This window comes from Leopardus geoffroyi, chromosome B1, assembly GCF_018350155.1.
Source record: "Leopardus geoffroyi isolate Oge1 chromosome B1, O.geoffroyi_Oge1_pat1.0, whole genome shotgun sequence".
In the NCBI taxonomy this organism is placed as follows: Eukaryota; Metazoa; Chordata; class Mammalia; order Carnivora; family Felidae; genus Leopardus; species Leopardus geoffroyi.
Genome location: NC_059327.1, coordinates 20370044 through 20386206, shown reverse-complemented (window position 1 = coordinate 20386206; position 16163 = coordinate 20370044). Strand labels below are relative to the sequence as shown.

The 16163-nt window shown below is 40.5% G+C and overlaps 1 protein-coding gene across 10 annotated transcripts in view; it reads right to left on the bottom strand.

Annotated features, from left to right (window-relative positions):
- The window catches only part of MTUS1 (microtubule associated scaffold protein 1), a 172352-nt gene extending 168846 nt beyond the window's left edge, over positions 1–3506 (bottom strand). For 3 of the 10 annotated variants that reach the window (XM_045454736.1, XM_045454761.1, XM_045454767.1), the window contains exon 1: positions 2649–2922. The gene's annotated coding sequence lies outside the window, so the exon portion shown is untranslated. Of the gene's footprint in view, positions 1–2648; positions 2943–3115 lie in introns of those variants that run through there. The other 7 variants (XM_045454750.1, XM_045454800.1, XM_045454784.1 and 4 more) reach the window with 6 other exon arrangements.
- Positions 3507–16163: the final 12657 nt, after the last annotated feature.

The following is a 16163-nucleotide window of genomic DNA, read 5'->3' as shown; positions in this document are numbered from 1 at the left end:
AAGATATTAATACCCCAATAGAAAAAAATGTGGTCCTACATTCAATTAAAAAGGAATAAAAATTAAAAATAACTTAATTTTTTTTGGTATACATAATTTGTAATAAAAGAAATGGAAATTTAGATATAAAGAAAGCACTGTTCACTCATAGAGCTAGAAGAATTATTTTTCCAGGGTGCCTGGGTGGCTCAGTCATTTAAGCGTCTGACTTCCAGCTTAGGTCATGATCTCACAGTGAGTTCGGGCCCTCATCAGGCTCTGTGCTGACAGCTCAGAACCTGGAGCCTGCTTCAGATTCTGTTTTTCCCTTTCTCTCTCTGCCCCTTACAGGCTCATGCTCTCTCTCTCTCCTTCAAAAAATAAACATTAAAAAAATTTTTTTAATAAAAAGAATTATTTTTCCTTTTCAGAGTGATCCCCCATATTACAACATTATAGTAACACAAGGACTCTCAGAGTGCTAGTGGGATCATACTTGGGTAAAACATTTTTTGCAAAGCAAATGGTCCATCTGTCTCCAGAGATCTTTGAGCCATCAACTGTATTTCAAGGACTCCATCCTAAGGAAATATGCCCTGTAGATAAGGTTTTATAAAGGCTATTTGTTGCAACAGTATATATTTAACAGTAACGGGAAATAAAAGTTCAGCTTATAAACAACCATGTTACCTCTATATAATGTAATATTATGTAGCCACTAAAATAAAACTCTTGCAGAACTGGAATGATATGTGAGCTTTTTCCTCCTAAGTTATGCAGGAAAAAAAAAAAATCAGCATGCAATCTGTACATGTATAAATGTAATTATAAAAAATAAACCTATTTATGTTATGTATTAACAAGCATGAAGAAAACATTGTGATTATATTTGGGTGGTGGAATTATTTAACACTTATACTTTTTCTGAATCTACCTTTTTTTTTTTTTTTTACAGCAAGCATTACTTTTGAAATTGGAAAAAAGCCATTTTGAGGAATGTTGTTCCTAATGGTATATACAAGGCACAACTATTTCTTATCAACAAACACAATCTGGTTTGCAATCGTCTCTACTCCATGACCTAGAGGTTGTTCTAATGGATGTAAAAAGAACCTTACTCAGAATTAAGGGTACATGGGACATGCTTTCTAAGTGCTTAAGACTAGTAACTGAAATACCAACAAAGAAATCCAGCTGGAATTTTATAACCCTATGAAATAATCCCAAATTGCAACCATGTATTACTGATACAGAACGGAAAGGGGCAGCTCTTCTACAAGCACTATTTTCTCCACATAAAGACCGTCTTAAGAGGTGGAAAAGTTGGCACGAGTTAAATATATCTTAAACTCAATTTCACTATGTTTTTATTTCTAAGGAGAAGTAGTTCCAATCGTTTCTTTGTATAATTTCTTTATGGAATGCTGTATTTAAGAAAAATATCAAAAAAAAGAACGATAAAGAAAAATACTAATAAATGCATTTAATACACTGCAAAGCACTATACAAATAGGGAGGGCATCACTGTTTCAATTTAAATTGTCCATCATTTCCTGGCCCAAGGATCCCTGACAAACTAGTTGGTCTACCTTATTGCATTTCCAAGCGCTTCAGTTCTTCTTCAGGTTAACCACACACAGTTATCTGGGAGTTATCTAGACTCCTTAAGGAGGCCATAGGTTCCCAGGAAGCAGCGACTCATTTCCTTTTTATTCCCCTCCCTCCCAGATTGCCTCCCTCCTTCCCTCCACTCCTCACACCTGCACCCCACCCTCCACCCCCAGGGCTAAGGATTTAGTGTGATGGAGATTGAAATCCCTTCACCTGGCAAAACCTGAACGCTGCCGGTTACACCCCTCCCCCGTTCCGCCTAAGACTTTGATTTTATTCAAACAAAACACACTGGATTTCCTTTCTTAGCACACCCACTGCTGAGGACTCCGTTGTAGTTAACAGTATGTGAAAAATTACGTGAAAATTAATCTCTCCTATTCTTACTCCAAAATAAATTATTCCAAGTCAAAGGCAACAAATAACTTAGCAGCAAAGAGTACGTCTTGAAAACGGAGAAGAGGATGTAAGGTAAGAAAACACATTAGTCGTCAATCAGGTGACCTTACTTTGGAACGGATTTTTCTAGAGAGCTAGGAAAGCGCAAGTGAGCTGCAGGAAGTAGGCAGGCTCGGGACGGAGGGCCTTGGGAGTTGCAGCAAACCTCAGGAACGCCACATTTTCAGCCCCGGGTGCTTTAGCTGAGAATGGGCCCAAGCGAACCGCACCGCGCGAGGCCAGGACTGCCGGCCCCGCGGGTCAGGTGTCTGGTGGGTGGCTTCCGGCTGAGCAGATGCCTGTCAGGCTGAGTCTACTGGAAACCCCTCGGGTCACTTTGAAGGTGACAGCTACGGAGATCCGCATCCGTCCCCGCCGCACCAGCTGAGCTGACCCCACGTGAGACCCGCTCCCCGCAGAGCCTCCGCTCCACTGCGGGTGCCTCCCTGCTTCTCCCCAACTTTGCTCCCACCCAAGCCCCGGGAATACCCGACCCCTCCCTCAAAGTCAGTCCCGTCACCCTGTGACGGTCGCGTCCTGGAGGTCCCCTCGCCACCCTCGCCTGAGATCTCCACCTCGGACAGGCCGGGCTGCGGGAATCGCCTCAACTCCGCGCTTACCCGCAGCTCCTCCCTCCTCCTCCTCCGGGAGCCGAGACGCAGGACGGGGGAAACCAGGACTGCAAGCCCGGGCGCCCTCCGGACCCCCGGCGGAGGCGCTCCAGGCCCACCCCGGAGGCCCGCGGCGCAATCAGTGCCCGGCGGGCAGCGTGCGCACCTGGGGACACACGGCCAGGCCGTCACCCCACCCCCGCAGGCCAGCGGAGGCTGCAGCAGCCGGGCGGGAACCCGGAGTCCGGGGCGTCCCAGCCTCCCCGCCTCCCGAGCCGCTGGGGGTGGAGCAAGGGCGGGGAGTTCGGGAAACTTGTAAATAGAAAAGCGCCGCCGCCTCTGCCCCCCCCCCCTCGGTCCCGCAGCCTCCCCTTCCAGGCGGCCCCAGCCTGCGCCTTGCAGCTGGAGACAAAGGGCAGGCGGCGACCAAGGGGGGGCTGTGCCCCGAGACACATGCAAGTCGCTCGTGGCTGTACCTCGGAACGCAGGCCAGGGCGGCCCCAGCCGCGCTCGCTCGGTTCCGCTCGGCTGCTCTCGACTCTGCTCCGCTTGCAGGTTGGCGGGCTCGGCCAGCCGCTTCGCTGCCCCCTCTTGCGCTCCCGCGTCCCAGTCCCGAAGCCCCGCACGCTCCCGGGCTAAATGCCGACGCGCCCCAGACCCGGGCGTCTGCCCCGGACCGCGCTGCACCTGTTGCCACGTGCGACGCGGCGCCCCGGGCTGCTGACCGCGCACCTGCCTGAGCCGCGCGTCCCCAAATCACGCAGGTCCCCGCGGGCGACTGGAGTTGTGCCTACTCCCGGCTCTTGCCCCCTCGCTTATCCGTGCGAGCTCTCTGGCTTCCAGCTAGCCGTGGGGCATTGCAGCGAGGGCGGGCCGGGCGTGGGGGGAGGGAGTGGGGAGGTCGCAGAAGGATCGGGGCGGAGGTGTGCTAGGAATCAGCACTGATGGTCTCTTCAGAGTGTCAGACTCCTGGTCTGTTTTAGCTTCGTCCTACTAAGACGTTTGCTAGCAAACACCTAGTAAAGGTTAAAGAAATGAGCTCCAGCTGTTAGATCTTAGAATAAAACGTGTACAGAATACAACACCAGGGAGATCAACGAGGCCGACCCACTTTTCTATAACCACAAATGAGGTCCTTCTTTGCTAAAGTGAACGAATTTCATCCATAGCTGTCCATTACGTTCATAAAATGTTTTATTCTATTGGCATATTTTTAACTGTTAAATGTCAGACAACCTGAGATCAAAATCTTAAATATCTTTTTTTTTCTTTAAGTTTAGTTATTTTGAGAGCGAGAGAGCACGTGAATGAGCAGGGGAGGGGCAGAGACAGGGAGAGAGAGAATCCCAAGCAGGCTCTGTGCTGTCAGTGTGGAGCCATAAACGGGGCTCGATTTCATTAACCCTCAAATCCTAACCTGAGCTGAAACCAAGAGTGGGTGGCTTAACTGACTGAGCCACCCAGGTGCAGGAGACCAAAATTAAAACAATAGTAATAATTAACTGGTTTGGACTTGCTAAAAGCTTTTTAAGAGAAATAAGTCTTTTCAGAGAATTAATCTGAGGATACTGTATTTAAGTTTTCTATACTATCAACATTAGATCAACTAACAGATGTATTGTCATTTATAGTTGCAGACTTTTCATATGTACAATGTCCCAATATTTCCTCAATAAGACCCAAGACCCAAGTACATAGATCAGTTTATTATCTCCATTTTTCAGTTGAAGAAAGCTCAAGTGACTTACTGAGGTCACACAGCTAGCCAGAGGTAAGTGCAAAGGCATCCGGCCTAAGTCATGACCTAGTCTTTTTATTCTACTGTGTGACAATTCTTGCTTGCTTTTGAAGTACTTATTTCAGGGACAGACATGGAACGTATCTAGGACTTTAGGAAAAGGCATACGATTATTTTTGAGCAGATACAGCTTTAAACACCAAGCACTAAAACCAAAACCCAAAAACAAACCCACTGACATAGTTCCTGCAAGTGAGGGGGCAATTATGCTAATTAGCAACATGCCTCCTTCCTCAACAGAATAGTCCTAGTGTTAAACATATCATTTAATCTTTATAACCCTCATGTGACCCAGGTGATTTGGTCCAACCCCCCATAGTTCTATTGTGTGACTTAGTTATATCTGTAAATATAGAACCTGTTTTACTTCATTTTTCTGAGGGATAAATTGCAAGAAAGGAAAGAGAAAAAAAAACACCCCTCACCTAAGTAATTAGAAGCAACTTCTGTGGTCATTGGGAAATCTGAATCTTTGCTTCTAATTGCATGCACATAAAAACAGAAGTTACCTTCTAGGGACATCATCAGGGACTCTGTCAAGGCAAATATGCTTGAAATGGGGCCTGCTGACTTTTTCCATGTTGGCTCTGGGCATGTTGCCATATTCTTGATCTCTGAACTCCAGTGTTAACCTGCTCCAGACTCCAGGAACCTGTTAAGGGTCAGATAATAACTCCACACAACTTAGGGGTCCTTTGTCCTTAAGAAAAAAAAAAAAAAAAGTTACCAGAAAATTTTTCTGTACTAGAAAAATGCAAATTGAAACTACATAGAAAAAACACTTTTTCATTTATCAGAACTGCAAAGATTGAAAAGTTTGATAACCACTGCGTGTTAGCAAAAATTTGGAGAAACAGGCAGTGACAATGCTGATGTGCATGTAAATTAGAATGACCTCCATTGAGAGCAATTCATACTACGTAACGTAACGAAACCGTAAGCGCACATGTCCTTTGAGGCGGTAAGTCTAAACATAATTCATCTTTCAATACACAAGAAATGGTAGATGTGTATAAGCTTGTCCATTTGATGAGAATGAGGAAAAAGAATGACAAAGAATGGGGGAAAAAAAACTAAAATAAAATTTTAATTTAAATAAATGTGTGGGGCACCTGAGGAGGGGCTCAGTCGGTAAAGTGTCTGTTAGACTTTGGCTCAGGTCATGATCTCGCGGTTTGTGAGTTCAAGCCCTGTGTCGGAGCTCTGCGCTGACAGCTTCAGATTCTGTGTCTCCCTCTCTTGCACTCTGTCTCTCTCAAAAATAAGTAAACATTAAAAAAAAATTTTTTTTAAAGAAATAAGTGTGTTACATGGCAATGTTAATAAGCACTGCTCTCTATGTTCTAGTAATTAAAAAAACTTTAAAAAAGTAAAAGCTCTTTGTACTTTTTTACAATGTTGTCCCAGACACTTTATGTGAACAATTTTTAAAAAATTCAAAACAATTATCTAATAGTATGCTACATTTTCTTTTAAAAGGGAGGGACTGGGGTGCCTGGGTGGCTCAGACCGTTGAGCGTCGACTTCGGCTCAGAGGTCATGATCTCACGGTTCGTGAGTTCGAGCCCCGCGTTGGGCTGTGTGCTGACAGCTCAGAGCCTGGAGCCTGTTTCAGATTCTGTGTCTCCCTCTTTCTCTGACCCTCCCCCATTCGTGCTCTGTCTCGCTCTGTCTCAAAAATAAATAAACGTTAAAAAAAACTTTTTTTTTAACTATAAGAATATTAATCCATATTTTAAAAAAGGAGGAATTAGGGGCACCTGGGTGGCTCAGTCAGTTGAGCATCTGACTCTTGATTTTGGCTCAGGTCATGATCCCAGCATCATCGATGGAGCCTGGAGTCGGGCTCTGTACTGACCACGGAACCCGCTTGGGATTCTCTCTCTCTCTCTCTCTCTCTCTTTTCCTCCCTATCTCCTTCTCCCCCACTTGCCCACTCTCTCTCTCTCTCTCTCAAACAAATTTTAAAAATTAAAAAAAAAAAAAAGGCGGGCAATTATACACTCTTGTATATAAGCATATATACATAAATTTGTATAAGCATAAAATATTTCTGGAAAGATATGTCAGAAACTGATAATATCGGCTATATCTTGGGAAGGGACCTTGGCATCTGGAGGGCAGAATTCGACAAGAAACTTTTCACTAGATATAATTTCGTATTTTTTGGATTTTGAACCATGTAAATAATGGCACCCATTCCAATATTTAAGAACTTTTCACTGCTTGAGGTTTTGACATCAAGAATGACTAAAATTCTTTCCCTACTAATTTCACTTCCAGATAAAATAAATTGTCAAATATCACATGCGTTGGTGGGGAGGAGGAGGGGGAAAGAAGAATGCCTAATTGATGCTTTCAAACCATTTCTTCTCTAGTTTATCTAGAAAGGAAGTATTTGGTACATAAAATTCTAACATTCTGTGATTATGGTGAAATGATGACTCAGCAAATTTGTTAGAATTTTATTAACATTGACATCTCCCTGGAGTAGAGTTTTCAGCTAATTTTCTCAAAGTTGCATTCAATCAGAAATGAAAAAAAGAATTTCAGGCTCAATTCCCAAAATGGAAACTACAATACGCTGATTTAAGTGGTGAGAAAGTCATGCAGTCATTTTATTCCCAAACTTGATCGCTTTTTAAAAATTCATTACTTATTTATATTTACTTATATCTCCACTACATTGAATGAGGGGTTTGAATAACTCTAAAAGACAGTCACAGTAAATTTAAAAAAAAAAAATAGATGTTTAGAAGTATAAAATAGGATCCAAGGCAAAACTTACAGGTAAGAGTAAACATACAAATGAGTAACCAAAGTAAGCCACTGAGCTTCCTGGTAGCCACGTGCCCCAACCAGTTACATAATTGCTGTTTTCAGAAGAGGCTGAGAGTTCTTCAAGGGAAGCAAAGCTCTTCTTAGCACTAATTTCAAAAAGAAAAATTTTTCACTCCTGTTTCAGATCAACATTTCCCGAATAGAAAACACCAATATATATAATATGGTAAGAAACTTCATGTGGTTATTTTACATAGCGGCTTTGAAAAAAAAACCAAAGTATTATCATAAAATTTATCTCAAGATGATTTACCCACTCAGCGGCTAGGCCAATGTCAATCAAGCCTTATAACAGCAAGGACTGATTGTAAATAGATGTGTGTGTATAGCAGTTTTTTCATATATCCTTTTGAAAGTCAAATAAGCTCATGGTAAAATTCTAACATGCCCACATATCCTTTGCCTCAGAGTGAGACGCAGTTGCTTTAAATGCATTCCAGAAATTTTCTACTCAGCCAACCATTTGATAGGTGCTGAAGAACTGTAGAAGTAACAAAGACCCAGAATACTGGAATTTTCTGACCCTGTGGATGACCTTTTTCCTATTTCTGTTGACAGAAAATGTATATTGCAAATAGCCACATGACATTTAAGTCCTGTGTCCCGAGATGGTGAGACATGCATGGTCAAATACACACATTAACTGGCTGTAGCAATGATTGCAAGAAAGCAGTATGAGACCCGTCAATGGTCTTGATTTATTCACGAATAACTCCTGGGTTTCTAATTATCCATCCCGCTTCCCAGTGGACTTGGAGACTTCAGTAGACTCTCCTATCAATACTCCAGAAGGGTAACTATCAGGGTAGGAATGTTCTTGTGTAGAAGGCTGCAGATTTGTAAATCAAGTATCTATCGCAAGAAAGAACTTTCTTGTGGCAAGTTCAGAGCAGTAGCAATAAGGAAATACGGTTTCCTCTCTTCAGAATGACCTGAGAGCATCTGAGAAACTCTTTCATCCTCCCATATCTTGGAAGGCATCTTCAACAATCCTTCTATTCCTTTTATAGACTCTGTAGAAGGAGCCATTCTTACAGCATGATGCCAAAATTATCTTAGCTCACACACAAACAACTTGTCCTGCCATTCTGCTTTTGACCTCTGCATATTAGGAAGAAATTAAGAAAAATATAGCACCACCAGTTTGTTATGCAACCACTTTGAAAATGTTTACTTTGAGTGCTTAAAATGTCATGACTCAAGAAACTACTGGTGTGTGTAATCTACTCTTGACAATGAATCATAACTGTGTCACACTTGGAATTGGTTAATATTTGCTCCAATAAGATGGAGTCTTCCCTTAAAAAGGGGATGTATTTTCAATTTCAAAGTATTTATTGCTTCGTGACAAATGTAATAACAAGTCTGTGGCTTTGAAGTCTCATACCTTTGGTACTGTCCCAGTTTACCTAGACTTTTTGAGTTTGCTTTTAATGTATGCCTCTGGCTTGTTCTCTCGGCCAAATGTAAGCCCTTAGGGAGCTGGGGGCAGCCTTCCAATTTGCCCCCATCCCCTTTAGGCCCTGCCAACTGATCAGTGATCCCCTGAAAAGAGTGCAAATCCATGAGGCCTAGTGGGTTCAGTGTTGCTGCATTGTGACCAGCCTCCAGGCCTGGTCCACTGGTTGGCTCTTTATGCCTTCCTTTTGCAATTTTTGGTCTTGATTCATAGTTGCCAATCCATACTTGACTCTGTGATCTTCCCCCTTGCAAATGGTATGCAGTCCAATGGGCTCCGTGCTGTAAATTCTAGCAAATGTTTGCAAATCATAATGACGTAGGAAGAGTCATAAACTAAATGAACAACAGCATTTAGCTCTCGTGCTGTTAGACAAGCATTCCTCAAAATATAATCACTCTTCTAAATATAAACATGGGCTGGCAATTCAGAAAAGAGCCAATGAAAGTATTATCATCGTTATTCCTTCCAACCAGTGAGTAGGGTAATACTATGTTTGCCTGAAACATACTGCAGTGTTCCAACGTTGTAAGTCAGGGCCTGATTAGTTATCAGCAAGTAAGACAATCTGACTTTGGGGTATCTAGAACACTGGCAAGTCCGGTTGCTGATCCAGGACAGTAATTTAACACGACCAAAGATTTATCTGTTTTGGATAAGTACACTTCTGATCTCTTTTTGAGTACCTACAAAATTATGGTTAATCCCCACTAATTTATAATTTGATTATCTGCTCTAGAAACCCACAACTAATTGTTATTTGTTGTTTCTCAGGAAAAAAATTATTGTTCACAAATCTTAAATAGGAGGATATGTCTACTACAAACAATAAAAAAAATCCTATTATCAGTACAGAATTGAGGACACCAATTGGAGTTAGAAGATTTAGTTTTGACACCTAGATATGCTTTACTTGATCTGACTTGTCTGATCTCTGTTTCTCTTTTATAAAATTATTTCTTTAGATATCACGGGGTTGTGAGGATTAAATATGATATTATCCATGTATTTATGATTTGTATATGAGCTCATGTTTGGAATTCCTAATAACACTCATTTCCCTTCCCACCTGCCTATGAACTTGAGGCTACAGAAGGGTTTGCATTCGCAAAATATCATTCCGTCCAGCATACTAAGACCTGCCAGCCTTCCTCATTTCAGCCTCTTTTTCATGCCCAAAATGTTCAAGTGAGTAGGCCAGTGGTCTCTAAACCATTCCTCTTGTACTTCCTTATCTATAAGAAAAAATTGAGTATCCATGCCCAATATTCACTTATTTATAAATTATATATGGCACTAGAATACTAATATGTACACAATAAACTATACCCAAAGATAGAAAAGAATAAGATTAAAAATATAGATGGACAGACAGGTAGCTAAATAGAAGGTCTCATATTTTCTTCCCATACCCTCCAGATAGTCTTGGGTACCAAGAAATCCCATTTCTCTCCATGGTCTTTAGTGCAGAAGAATTTTCCATTGCTAAAAAATTGGAAGTCAAAAATACCACTTTTAGTGTAAATACCTAGAGTTACCTATTTTAACAGTTTGGCATTCTAAGTAAACTTCAGCAGGCTTCTATTTTAATAGAAGCATGTACCTGGAAACAAGACGTCAAATATTAATTTAACTAGTTCAAACCTTCTGTCCAGAAAGATATGGCTGATTTTTTTTTCAACTTTCTCTAGTGTGTTTTTCCCAGCACAAGCAATACAATTTTCCACGAGTACAGACTGGGTGCCCTACAAATTTAACTCAGTTCTTAGCATCAGATCCCATAGGCTAAGGGCTCGGTCTCACAGGACTACATCCACCTCAGATGCCAATTTCAAGTCCAGGTTGTCACTGTGCTTCTGACAAACTGCATAAATGTTGGAGATCCCCATGACGTCCTCCTCGGGTTGGATCAATTTGGAGAGAGGCTCACAGAACTCAGAGAAACATTTACTTATATGTACTGGTTTATTAGAAAAGATATAAAGGACCCGGGAGAACAACCACATGAAGAGATACGCAGAGTGAGGTCTGGAAGGGTCCAGACTACAGGGGTTTCTGTCCCCATGGAACTAGGGTTTGCCATGGAGGCATTCACCAACCTGGAAGTTAACCAAAGTTTGTGGTTCAGAATTTTTCAGAGATTAATCTGCCACACATGCCATTCCCTTCCCAGAGGTTGGAGGCTGGGGCTGAAAGTTTCAATCCTCTAATCACCTGGTCTTTCTGGTGACCAGCCCTATCCTGAGGCTATCTAAGGGTCCCATCCTAAGTGACTTTTTTAGAATAAACTCTGGTGTGCTCAAAAGGGGCATCTTATGAGTGACAAAAGATAACTCCTATCATTTGGGAAATTCAAAGGGTTTTAGGAGCATTGTGCCGGGAACTGGGGTCAAAGACCAATACATGTATTTCTTATTATACCTTACCTTCAATTGTAAAATAGAACACAGACACAGAAAACCATATTAAACAAACTCATAACTTAATAAATATTATAAAGTGTGGGGCGTCTGGGTGGCTCAGTTGGTTAGGCAACTGACTTCGGCTCAGGTCATGATCTCACAGTTAGTGAGTTCAAGCCCCACATCAGGCTCTGTGCTGACAGCTCAGAGCCTGGAGCCTACTTCAGATTCTGTGTCTCCCCCCTCTCTACCCTTCCCCTGCTCGTGCTCTGTATCTCTCTGTCTCTCAATAATAAACGTTAAAAAAAAAAGTTTTTTAATAAATATTATAAAATACACATTCTGATGCCACCTCAGTCAAGAAATAAATAGAAAGTTGCCTCCCTCCTGATGATTACTCCTCCTTCAGCCCATTCTGACTTTTGTGGTAATCAATTTCTTGCTTTTCCTCATAATTTTGTCATCCATGTATCCATTCCTAAACACTATACCTTAGTTTTGCCTATTTGTTAATATTTATTTTAATCTCTATGTTCTCCTTCCCTCTTTCTCTCTCTCTCTCTCTCTCTCTCTCTCTCTCTGCACCACCCCTCCACCCCCCACCCAGTTCTCTTGGCAGTAGAATTGTTGAAGAAATGGAATCATTTGATCAGTAGAGTTTCTCACTGTCTGAATTTTGCTGATTGCATTTCCTTGTTCCTTTAGCTGGTGGTTGGGCCTACAGGCTTGATAAGATTCAGGTTTGATTTTAGTTGGGGAAAGAATACCTCATTGATGGTATCATGTTCTTTCACCAGGAGGTACAAAATGTCTGATGGACTCACTTTTTATGATGTTAGCAATCATCTATGCTTAATGCCTACATTCATGATTTCATTAGAGTTTGCAAAAGAATGATGTTAATAATTCAGTCATTCTTTCTTCACCTATTTGCTGGAATATTTCTATAAAAAGAAATATGCCCTTCTGTATTATATAATTACCCAATGGAATAGTTCATAGTCCTGGAAAGAGGAAAAATACTTGATTCTTTCCCTATGTTTCCCAGTTTTAATAAAATAATGAGTTGTTTTCCTGGAGTCCTATAAAGGTAACTAATTAATGGGTCACTGTTCTTTGTTTCAATTATGAAATCATGTATTTCAAACCATTATAGTTATCAAATTTTCTCATTTTTGGCCTTTGGGAGTTTCTTTACGTTGGCTCCTAAGGCCTTATCACATAATAATATTGGTAACCTTTAAGAACTTCCTTGCTATCTGATACGATATTATTTTCCAGGAAGATCTTGTACATTTACTGACCCAGACTTGGAGTTAGCCATTTCTCTAAGAAGCCGGTTTCTTTCAGTGGTAAAAGGTATTCCTAGACCACAATCTGGGTATTAAAGAATTTCATTGGTTTTAGGTTAGTCACTATTTCAGGGACAGAGTTAGGCAATATTCTATATCTGTACCTGTCATCTATTGTGTATATCTATACCTAGACAATATATAATTTTTCCCCACAGAGAATCTTGGTTTCCAAGGACAAAAGAGGTGAGAGAATTATAATGTTACTCAGTTATTAATTTGCTTAATCACACAGTATATTCACACAAGGCCCCAGAATATAACACCATTAATACCATTTCCAGTAAGGTTACTAAAAGCAACTAATATTTTTTAGTTTTGTTACCCCTATTATTTTTCCATGTTTTAAATGTATTTTTTCTACATTTTCGAGTGTATTGCCATCACAGATTGCACTTTCTCACATCCTTATTTAGTCCAAATGTACTACCACACACACACACACACACACACACACACACACACACACACACCTGTATATACCTATGTGTATGTGTGTGTTTAATGCTTACCCATAAGTCGTATGTCTATATGTCTCATTGTTATGGTTGTCCAAGGCTTGTTCTCAAGTAGATTCCTCAGCAAGTGCTCATGGGAACCGTATCCCTGAGTTTTTGCACAGCAATAACATTTTGAATGCAGCCTTTACCCTTGAAAGCCCTCAACTCATATTTTCTTTATCTTAAATGTATTAGTTCATTTTGTTCTGTCTAAATCATTATTGTCAAAAAGTTTGATAGCAAATCTGAATTTTTTCCCTTACAAATGGACTTTTTTGCCTACATGTCCACAATAATTTTTTTCTTTTAAAATATAGTTTAATTATAATATGCATTGATATTGTTAGTTCTGGGTCAGTTTTTATAAATGTTTAGTGTAACTTTTCGATAGTGTCAAAGTTTCAATTTTTTTTTTTTCATTTCAGAAAAGTGTCCTTGGTTATGGGAGTTGGGGAAGTTGTTGTGTTGTTTTGTTTGTTTGTTTGTTTTTTGTTTTGTTTCAAATTTTTAAAATTTATTTATTTTGAGAGTAAGAGCCCAAACAGAAGAGCAGAGAGGAGGGACAGAATCCCAAGCAGGCTCTGAAACATCACCACAGAGCCTATTGTGGGGCTCAAATCCATGAATCTTAAGATCATGACCAGAGCAGAGACCAAGAGTCGGATACTTAACCGACTGCACCACCCAGGTACCCCAAGGGTCTTTTTGATAGCTATTCTGTTCCTTGCTTTAGTTTCTTTTTTAGGGACTCCCATTAAACATAAGTTATATCTTCTTTGCCCATCTCTGACTTTTTCCTCAAACCCTTTTAATATTTTTCCTTCATTTTTTTCTTTTATTTTCTATTTTCTTTTGATTTTTAAAAAATGTTTACTTATTTGAGAGCGAGAGGGAGAGAGAGAGAGAGAGAAGATCTGAAGCAGGCTCTGCGCTGACAACAGCGAGCCCATTGCAAAACTTGAACTCATGGTTTGTGAGATCATGACCTGAGCCGAAGTCGGATGCTTAAGTGACTGAGCCACCCAGGCGCTCCTTATTTTCTATTTTCTTAAGGCATATCTCTTGTTTTTATTTATTCTTGTGTTTATTCTTGTGTGTTCTTTTAGTGTAGTCTTCGCTTCTGAATTGATTTTATTTCTATTTTTGACTTTTCCCTTGATTCTAGCATCTCATTTCCGAGATTTTCTAATTCTCATTTTTGTGCTGTCTCATATCTTTTATGATTTTTTAAATGTATTTTATTTATTTATTTTTTAATGTTTATTTTTGAGAGACAGAGAGAGACAGAAAGACATAGCGTGAGCGGCAGAGAGGCAGAGAGAGGGAGACACAGAATCTGAAGCAGGCTCCAGGCTCTGAGCTGTCAGCACAGATCCTGACGCTGGGCTGGAACTCACAGACTGTGAGATGATGACCTGAGCTGAAGTCGGACGCTCAACCTACTGAGCCACTCAGGTGCCTCAGATTTTTGAAATGTCTTTTAGTTAATGCCGAAATAGTTGTTTTTGTGTAGTGCTTAAAAATACAGCAGCTTACTTTCTGAGATCTTTTGACTCTGTTCTTCCTCACTTTCATGTGGACCCTCTCCTTCCTTTGTCTCTATTGTCCCTGTTCTACTCAATTAGCATTAGTATCCCAGGAGTTTCTCCTCTGTGTAGTGCTTGCCCTGGAGTGGAAATTTGGCTAATTAGCTCTGATCATTCATCGTGCTCCTCCAGACGCTTTGCACCCCCTGCCCTGTGATACGCAAAACTTCTTCCGGTTTCACCCGCTATTCTCAAAATGAACCTCCAAGCCTTTGCGTGAATGTTTATTGGCTATCTCGAGATTCTCAGATCTATCAATACCTCATTGCTTCCTTTTGCGTTCTACTATACAGCTGCTGATACCACCAACTCTTGTAGCTGTCCTGAACTTTCCTCAGTTACAGTGTTTGGGGCTTCATGCACATACTCTATCCTCTAGTTTTGTTATGGATGTTGCCCATGGGTTTTGATTCTACTGTCCTTGTTCCTCTGTCTGCTTTTATGTTTGGAAATGATGACCTCTCATCTTCCAGGCACAATGACTCTCAAATGGAAGATTTTCATTGCCACAAGACCTGTATGGTGGGCGTTCCTTGTGAGCATAGAGAATAAATTGTTTAGGCAGATTTGTAGAAGCCCCCGTGGATGCTGAAAGGAAGCCATAGAAAAAGAAAAGGATAAAAGCAGAAGGGAAACAGCTTTTTTTTTTTTTTAAGTTTATTTATTTAGAGAGAGAGAGACAGAGAACACGTGAGAGCACACAGGAGGGAATCCCAAGCAGAACCCCAATCCCAATCCAGGTCTCAAACTCACAAATTGTGAGATCAAGACCTGAGCTGAAATCAAGAGTCAGATGCTTAACTGACTGAGCCACCAGGCGCCCCCGCAAACAGCTTTCCTTTGAGGACTATTATGAGCTACATATTTTGCCAGTAGTTTCCATACTCGTTATTTCATTTGAGTTAATCTGATGATCACCACAACTTTTTTGGAATAGGACCTAAATCCAGGTCTTCATAAGTCCTATGCTCTTTTCACTTGGAATTGTGAGAAAATTTAAACTTCATGAAGGAATAGGAATTGACTCAGTACAACGGAATACAGAGAACTGCTCCAGCATTAGAGGACCTCATGAAGTCCTTGTGTTTTTGTAGAAACTAAGTCGTGCGGTTGGACCCTTGAAGTAAGGTTATCAAAATGATTAAAGTGCCAAGGATCACATAGGTAAAAATAAAAAGGATAGGAAAAATATATTTAATAAAATGTAAAAGGAGTATAAAGGAGTAATAATAAAGATACTACTATCAAAGCAGATAATTCAAAAGATATAGAAACAGGAGAGAATGTACTAATTTAAACAGCAGGAAATGGTGACTTGATAGGTAGCATGGATTTAGAATTCCTTCATTAAAATTCTGAGTGACTAAGATTAATTAAGGTCATGATAAAAATAATAATACCAAACCTTGATGGTGTACCGTGGACTATTTAGGCATTCTACACGTTACATATGTTTATTTTTCACTACTCATAACAACCCTATTAAGTAGAAGTTTTAAAAAGTTTTTAAGTTCCATTTAAAATTAAATTAAATTAAAATTAAAATTAAATTCCATTTAAATTCCATTTGTTAACATACAGTCTGA